This window comes from Phalacrocorax carbo, chromosome Z (genome assembly GCF_963921805.1).
Source record: "Phalacrocorax carbo chromosome Z, bPhaCar2.1, whole genome shotgun sequence".
NCBI lineage: Eukaryota > Metazoa > Chordata > Aves > Suliformes > Phalacrocoracidae > Phalacrocorax > Phalacrocorax carbo.
The window spans coordinates 75916252-75924132 of NC_087548.1; positions in this window are offsets into that span (position 1 = coordinate 75916252).

The window sequence follows — 7881 nt, forward strand, 5'->3', positions numbered from 1 at the left end:
AAACTCAAAGGATAGGAGGAAGGAAGGTTTCCTGAATACCATAATTCTCTCAGTCTTTACACCAGAATAGTATTATTGAGTCTTCTTTAGTAAAAAATCTGATCAGAAACACATCTCTTTGATATGAAAGGTGATTTTGACCAGGAATTCTAGGATAGTAAAACCTTAGGATTTTGTCTGCAGGCAGGTTTAATCCTTTCTTTAATCTAGAAGAAATAAATGTCTGCATGCTTGTTTCCTGCTCCCTTTGCAGGACTGTGTTGTGCCTGAGTGCTTTGTTCAGCATTATTGTTCTGCACCAATTCAGTTTCTATTTTTCAACCCTTTTGTGTTCTATATAAGCATATTCATAGAAAAAGAAATGCTGCTTTAATCCTAGAGAAAATTATTTTTCCTGGATTTCCTCTACAGCTCATCGAGAAATATAAGTATCTCCAAGCAGTCTGAGCAATTTCACAATTAAATAACGTTTTCTATATTCTGTCTCTCTATGTTTATTATAGAAGGAGCAAAGGAAAGCATCTATCTTTGCATAAATTTAGCACTTGTTAGATCTATGAGAGTCAATGAGGAAGTTATGTTGGATCTAGTTACTTCTCTTCTTCTCAGGGTCAGTGATTATTATGTAATATTACATATTTTCTAAAATAATAAAAAAGGCAATGTGCTGTGTACAGGGAGGTTCAGAAGAAAAGTAACAATTTTTTTTGGAGGTGAGTTGATTCACACTGGCTGATCTGGCAAAAAGGCCTATCTCATAACAGAGAATCAAATTAGTCTATTGATACTTGCCATGGTTAACCAGCCCGCCTGGACATTGATAACTAGTGATAGAGATGGTTCAGTTTCTCTCACTTCCTAATGTATTCCTTTAGAAATAATCTGACAGAGACAGCAGGTCATTCGTGCATTCAGATTCAAATACGTATTTCAGAAGTAGGCAGAAGGATTTGAGAGAATGTGCACAGAAAGAGCATGTTGGATATAGCCAGCACCTATACACAATGCTGCTATTGTCTACATTAAAAAAAAAAGTTTAAAACACCTGCTGACCTACTGAATGCCATACGCTTAGACAACAGGTTAAAGAAGTTCACAAAAACATAATACAAGTAGAGTGGGGTGCCTGGGAAGGTGTGTGTTTGGTAATAAACCGAATAAAGTCCTTTGAGACCAATTAGTATTAACTGCAAGAATTAATGAATAATGCATTTTTCAAGAATGCATGGAAATTATTAGCTTTAACCTTATTTCACATTCAAGAAGTGATCTTTTAAAGACTGCCAGTTTGAAATATTTAGGAAAGGGTTGGCAGAGCCTGATGGAAAGCTGGTGAGTTGGGGGTGGTGGGAAATAGAGGATGAAATAATTTCATAGTTTCTCTTGCCCATCCCTATCATCTTTGCTTTGAGGGAGAAACTGCAACCAGACAGGAGGAGAGAAAGTGTCTGAAGAATGCCTCCAACAGTACTGAGCATGGCCAGATTCTTCCAGCAGCATCCCATTGACCCCACCATATTTCAGGAGCCAGGTTGCTCTGAATAGGCAGGTTAATGACTGGAATTCAGGAGACCATTCACTACTTCCTTATGGGGTCATTTTCCAAAATCTTGCAGTAATACGATCTGTTGCAGTCAACTTAAAAATGGTGTGTGTGGGGTCGTAGGTTAATATTTCCCTGTAGGTTTTTAATCATGAGTTGTCTTTGGGCTACAGCAAATTAAAATGTTGCAGGTGATAAGACATGGCCACTCAAGATTCCCTTTTAAGTACACAGGTTAAGACATAAGCCAGGTCAAGGAGCTGCAATGCCTGCATTCTTTTTATTTGTTGAATGCATTTATTTCTAATTAAATCAGCGGAGCCTATTCAGAAATATGTCAGTGGAGGAACTTCAATATATAAATGACAAACCAGTACAGATATGATGAAATAAAGCACTTTTGCATAAAGTGGACATTATCCTCCTGCAACTTGCCTGATAGAGAAAAACAGTATAAGAAACACTAATGCTAATTATTTGCTAAATGTGCTTCCTGTGCTGTGATTGTTGTCAGGCACTGAAAATAAATGTCAGGGTCTGGACTTGATACTGAACACTTGTGTCTTTCTGTGTTTCTCTGTTGTCTCCCTGAAGCTATTTTCCTTCACTGCTTCAGTGGAGGGGATAGGGGAATGATGGGGGGGGGATGAATCAGGAATTGTAATTGCCATAAGCTGATGTGGAGGAGAGGGGAGGAGCTGGAGGTGAAGCTGTGCTGATGCTCTGAAGAATGAAGTGGAGCACCTGCAGCAAAAACTTAGATTCTCATGATGCATGACTAGCCAATACTTCCTTTTCCTTGATCCATCCTGTGTGTATTGCTTTGTCAGTATACCACCAGCAGAAATAGTCTGTCCCATCCAGTCTTGGGCATTCCTTGGCATGGAATGGTATATTTCAGAGCAATCAGAGATGACTTGATTAGTGTCATACTGCATTCATCTACAGGTCCTGAGCTCAGAATATTTATAAGGACTGTAATGGTATAGCCCTGGTTAGCAACTAAGCACCACACACCTGCTTGCTGACTCCCAGACAAAAAACCGTGACAAGGGAGTACAAAGAAACCTGGGCAGTGGTTTGCAGCTACGTTTGCTATTTTATTTTTGTTAAGATGTCAGTTTAGTATGCATTTTGTGACAGTGTTGGTGACAGCAGATTTCAAGAATGTCAAAGATATGAATTATAATAACCAGTTGTTTTTTTTTTGGGGGGTGTGGATGTGGGTGGGGTGGAATCAGCGAAGGTATCTTCTATATTCTCCCTGTCAAAGATGTAGGAGAACTTTTTGGTTGTTGAGTTCTCATTGGCATAATTTCCATACTTGAAATGTAAAAGTTACTTATTATTGTAATATGATGATTCTTACATTTTACTTCTGTGAAAACACTATTTTATTTTGGTGAAAAATATACCATTAAATAAGGAGAATCAAAAGCCAGTGGCTTAAATGCAGCTATTTTAAGGTTGATGTAAAGGAATTTCAGCTAACTCCCTTTGTAGGTTTTGGAAAATCTGTTGGGTAATGCGAAATAAAAGTGATAGAGAATGACTGTAGCCTAGTAAGAAAATATGACTGCATACCTTGGTTGCGTACCCCAGCAAGGTTGCATATCCTGTCATGGTGAACTGCTTCTGTAGTAATGAACTGGTTGGATCCCATCACATACCACAGCAGTGTTTTAAGAGTGCTCATGCTTCTGCTAATGTGCAACCTGTCGTACTTACAGAGCTAACTGGCTGGCATCAGCAAAATCATAATTACCTGCAAGAAATGAAAGCAATGGGTAGTTTTGCTGAAACCTTAAACTTGCTTACATTGTTGTTTTATTGACATTGAAAAGTATTTTCTCCCTATATCATCTCACAAGCATGGTGCCTAGTAAAAGATTTTTAGGAACTAATCACTGGCATTTGCAAGAGCAAATTTCTTGCTCATACTGTAGAAACTTCAGCACAGACTCTCAAGAGCCATTTTCATGTAGAATTCTGGCGAGGAGTTGTACCTATAAATACAAAAAATCCCAGGGTGTGAAGGTTGATTTCAAATCCAATCTTCACCTCACTTCCTCTAGATAACAGAGGTGTTTAGATCCAGGGCTGAAACTTTCACTATAAGTATAAAAATGTCTTCTGAGGTCACAGGGTGTCTCCCAGACTAGATCCTCGTCAGCAGTTTTTCATGTATTAACTGTGACCAAAGAGTATCTAGGAGTTAAAACATTCCTGTGGATTAATGGTTTTACGGATTTTGACTATAAAAATATTTACATAATACATCATTTTTGCCCTTGCAGGGGGAAGAATTTTCAAGTGAGTGTGGAAAACTACTAGACTGGCCAGAGAAGCTCAAAATTCTGGACTGTGTCATTCCATGGCATAGTTTGGCTGTTGGTAATGACTGTGTTACAGCAATTTATAAATGATCTATATTAAGCAAATACAACCTCAGTTCATCACTGTATGTATATTGTATCATGGACAGATTGCCAGAGCCATATCTATGGCACAAGAAGCAATGGAGACATACAAAATAATGTGAAGTCCCCATTTTAAAGAACTTACCGTTTAAAAGGCCAGTAGGATAAGAGAAAATGGGCTAGGGAGGGAATATGTGTGTGGGGGTGATGGGTTTGTAAAGCTGTTGGCTGTTTCATCACTGCCAGTCAGGAAAATATTGATAATTATAGTGAGTAATACTTCATTTGCATATCATAATGTCATACCCCCTGCACACTCAGTAGAATAATCTGAATCTGCTGCACTGATCATTTTCAAAAAAGCAGTGTGAATGCAATAAAGGTTCAGTACAACCCAGGGCACTGATTATTAACTTGCAATATTTGATCCTGGACAGCAGGCAGCAATAGTAGATTCAGGATAAATGCCAAGGTGTTCTCCTCTCCCTTCTGCACCCTTTGAAAGGAAACATTTTAAATGGAGGTATTGAGTGGCCTGCAAGAGTCTGAAAAGGGACTTAGCTGGATTTATGTACAAAAAAGTGGTGGGACTGTCAGAGCTCTCAGCACTGGGTTAAACCTTAACCTATTTAAACTAATAATAGAACTCCTTTTAACTTCAAAAAGATCTGCAGGCTGACGCAGTAGCATATATTTATATAGACAGCTCCTGGCAGCCATGCCAGAGAGGTGAAAGTGTCAGAAAGGGGAACCATCTACTGGGACTACTCCCAGTGTCACTTTGGTGACTCCTCTTGCCCTCCCTCTGGATGGACATGTCCTCACTCTGCCAATGGAGATGGCATCTGGGTGAGTGTGCTGATGCTCTGTGCAGGAAAAGGATGCTGTAACACAGTCATTATCAAGAGATAACCTGTTCCAGGGAATGACACAGGCCAGAATTTTTAGCTTCTCTGGCCAATCTAGTAGTTTTCCACACTCACTTGAAAATTATTCCTCCTGCAAAGGCAAAAATTATGTATTGTATAAATATTTTTTATAGTCAAAATCCATAAAACCATTAATCCATTGGAATGTTTTATAACTTTGGGGCAGAGTAGAGGGAGACACAGCTGAAAGAGGCAATGCAGAGACAGGAGGGTTAAGAGGAAGAGAGGAGTTGAGCACCCTTCCCTTCAGTTTTCTGTGCTGTTTCCATTTTGCCATCTCTCTTAACACTGTTTTGCCTTCTTACACCTGTACCTTTATTTTATTTTCCCCCACATTACTGTGGAAATAAAACCAGTTAAAGATAAACAACAATGATTTTTACTTTTTAGCAGTGATATCACAGGGGGGCCACATTTAGGAACCAACTGGGCTGTAAAGCAGCGTGGCAAGAGCACAGCCTCTGCTCATGACAGTTTACAGCATAAGCAGGCAGAACTGGTGTTTGATGATAGAGGTCATAGAACCACATAGGGCTGAAATATCCTTCCCCAAATTAAAAAGTCCTACACTGCAAAATTAAAATCATTAGCACCATCTAGTACAACCAATTGGATTATGGGCAGTACACCGCAGAGCGTTTGCAAGCAAAGAAAAGATCACATTCTGGCGATAATATATTTTAATACTTAATACCTTTCTTGCATAGAGTCTGAGCATTCTTTCAAGTCTAAATGTTTTTCACTTCAGTTTTCAACCTGTGAGTGTTGATATATATTTTTCTACTTGAGCCAGGTGTCAGTTATTGCAGATGGGACTTCGCCATGGAAGACAATGATTCATTTATCATTCAGCTTTCCTACAGATGAATGGAGGTTTATATCTATGGTGCAATCCAGAGAGCACTGGCAAGTTGTTTAAGAATTAGAGAGTCTTGCCCTGTCTGAGGTCTGTCCTACTGAGCCAGGACAGTGGCCAGGCTAGCTGAGGTACATTGAGCTCAGCTGTGTGGGTTAGCAAGTGTTTGGACTGCAGTATAGATACAAAAATGTTTGATGGTGACACAGGGTGTAAGTAAATGGTCCTGACAGGTAATGCTTCCAGAAAGAGCTCCAGTCTCTCATGTCTAAGGCTTACAGAATAAATCATACTCTCCTGTCACATAAAATTGTGAAATATCCGTGAAACATCCGCATCTACCAGGATCTTAGAGTGAGTGTAACGCAGGCAGAGCAGCTGTGTCTCCACCAGGCAGGATGCAGTTCCACAGCATTCAAACAAGAAGAGCATACATTGTCTCCTGAGAGCAGCAAGGTTCAACCAAGAGTTCAGTGATCGCCAGACAAATCCATACTGACAAGTCTGGTCCAAAGCTGAGCCAGGAGGTAAAATCATCACGTCAGTGACAGGATCAACAAGGTAGGTGCCTTGGCACAGGCATAACTACAACAAGCTGAAACCAGAATCAAGCTCTGAAGCCTAAAGACAGCCCCTGAGCCAAAGGAAAGTGACCTCAATGAAACTTCTCTTGGCTGTCTCTTAAGCCTCAGCTATTTTCACAGAAGTCTGATCCCAGGTTTCATGGCTACGCCATGTCAGAGGTGACCTCAAGCACAGACAATAGACTGCAGAGCATGTTGGTGTATTTACAGCCCTGACACTTACTTTAGGAACACAGACAAATAAAAGGCTGACAAATTAAATCATTCTGCACCAGACAGAGATTCTTAAAAACTAACTTTCCTATGGTGATGTCAATGTAGAGTTACACAAAACCGGAGATTACAAACACCTCTCCTGCCCTGTAGAACATTACTGACAATTTTGTGCTTTTAATTTGGAAAGTGGCCTCACTACACACTAACTGAAAAGGTTTTAAGCCTCGGGAGGGCTTGTGATCATTTAAAGGCCTTGTTTCCACTATTCCTTTTAATTCAGAGTAGGAGTTTAGGAACTAATGTGCTTAAAATGTTAATTTTGTGATTAAACCTTGCCTTTACTCAATAAAGCAGTGTAAGGGAGTTACTATCTTATTGACATAAACTGGCCAGGTAGAAAAGGACTTGGAGTTAAAACTTGCCTCAAGTGTTTCTTTCTTGAACTATGTGAAGTCCAAGTCATACTGTAACTGAGATAAACAGTAACTGTCAGTCACACCAAAGACCTCCCTCTAAGTGCTGGACCTCCCATTTTGGTAAAACCAAGACTCATTTTGCATTATGTGTTAATTTCGATCTCATCTAGCTAATATATAAACAGGTAAAAGTTAGATATTCCAACTAAGATAGTAATTTTAAATACCTTATTGTCATCAGAGAGAATTATGCACCTCTAAGAGCTTCTCATACTAACAAAGAACAGGAAGAACTGGTCCCTCGGAGAACCTCTGCATCCTCTGATTGAAGGAGCTTATTGAAAAATTATGGAGAAGACTATACTGTGCACTATTGAAAGGCATTTAAAGACTAATGTAATCACCAGGCACAGTCAGCATGGGTACACAAAGGGAAAGTCCTGCCTAACTAACTTAATGCCCTCCTATGATACAGTCACCTACTTAGTGAATGAAGGGAAGGTGGTGGATGTAGTTTTTCCGGACTTTAGTAAAGCTTTTGACACTGTCCCTCACAGCATACTTCTGGACAAGTTGTCCAACTGTGGGATGAGCAGGTTCATGGTGCACTGGGTGAAGAACTGGCCGAAGGGCAGAGCTCAAAGTGTTGTAGAGAATGATGGGGCTGCATCTGGCTGGGAACTGGTCACCAGTGGTATTCCTCAGGGCTCAATTCTAGGGATGGTTCTGTTCAATATTTTTGTTCTGTTCAATATTTTTACCACTGATCAGGATGTAGGAGTTGAGTGCACTACTAGCAAGTTTGCTGATGATCCCAAACTGGGAGGTGCTGTTGACTCCCTTGAAGGACAAGATACCTTACAGAGGGATCTCGATAGATTGAAGCATCGGGCAATCATCAATGACATGAAATTTAA